Source organism: Aureococcus anophagefferens (assembly GCF_000186865.1).
Source record: "Aureococcus anophagefferens unplaced genomic scaffold AURANscaffold_20, whole genome shotgun sequence".
NCBI lineage: Eukaryota > Pelagophyceae > Pelagomonadales > Pelagomonadaceae > Aureococcus > Aureococcus anophagefferens.
In genome coordinates this window covers 574,563-575,622 of record NW_008705580.1, presented here as the reverse complement: position 1 = coordinate 575,622, position 1,060 = coordinate 574,563, and the positions used below count along the sequence as shown (strand labels likewise).

The window sequence follows — 1,060 nt, the reverse complement described above, 5'->3', positions numbered from 1 at the left end:
CCCGCTCTTGCATCTGTATTTTGCAATGTCATGTCTTGCCCGCTGCCAAACTTGCCTCTGCAGCCCCAGAGGCTAGCCCGAGCAGTGCCCAGACTTTCTTCATCGCGCCCCAAGCAGATGATGTTGAATCCAGACTAGCATTCAGTCAGAGTACACCGCATAATTCTCGTTTCGCTTGTGAAGGCTCAACTAAACGAGTGCTGAGAATCGACTCGTTCGAGCTCTCAAGCTCAAACAAGCTCACCGCCGATGCCACTCACGAGAGTTCCACGATGCTGCTACACCAGCTGCGGCCCTCGAGCCGCAGCGACGTGAACTAAAGCGCCTCTGAGTTGCACCTCGCCCACAGGAAATTCGACGCGGTCTGGTTTCAGCCCAATCCGGGCCCAGGCCTCGATAAAAAGCCCGCAGCCGCCGGCGTACTGTTGTCTGGGGGCGTTGTGGGTCCCCTGGGGCCCCGCTCTGATAAAGCGGCGAATATCGCCCTTAGAACGCGAGTGTGATTCATTTAGGAATCTGACTCGCCGGGTCTCGCTAGTTAAACGCGTTTGTTCTGGTAGGTGGGGCCGGTCGTAATGCGGCATCTTGAAGGCCGCACGGGCTTCTTGCAGCGGGGCAACGTGCCCTCAAGGAGCCGTCCCCGGGCCTGCCTGGCGAAACCTTTTTAGTCGCCGACCTTTCAGGTCGCTGCCGATCTGACGAAACCGACCTTTCGAGTCGCCGTTCTTTTAGGTCGTGACGCGACCTTTCAGGAGACGCGGCGCGACCTGGTAGGTCCGAGGGGGCGTCTCGCCCGACACCAGACAGGACCTGAAAGGTCCCGAGAGCCTCTAGCTGGACGCCGCCGACGTCTAGGTAGGCACCTGACAGGTGACCTGAAAGGTCGCGATCTGACGTCAGAAAATCGTCGAACCCGACCGGTGACCTAGTTCTAAAAGGTCGCACCTTTTAGGTCGCACCTAAAAGGTCGACTCGGTCTCGCTAGTTAGACCTGGCGAGACGAACGATTGCCAGCTCGCCAGCACGGCGGCCCGTCGACGCGAACGAGATTCGCAGGTCC

At 59.0% G+C, this 1,060-nt stretch overlaps 1 protein-coding gene across 1 annotated transcript in view; it reads right to left on the bottom strand.

Annotated features, from left to right (window-relative positions):
* Window positions 1–534: 534 nt before the first annotated feature.
* AURANDRAFT_72170 (hypothetical protein) overlaps window positions 535–1,060 on the bottom strand; it is a gene marked incomplete at both ends in the record, with an annotated part of 5,968 nt that continues 5,442 nt past the window's right edge. Inside the window, 2 exons of the mRNA XM_009041315.1 lie at window positions 535–875; window positions 946–959. The remainder of the gene's footprint in view (window positions 876–945; window positions 960–1,060) is intronic.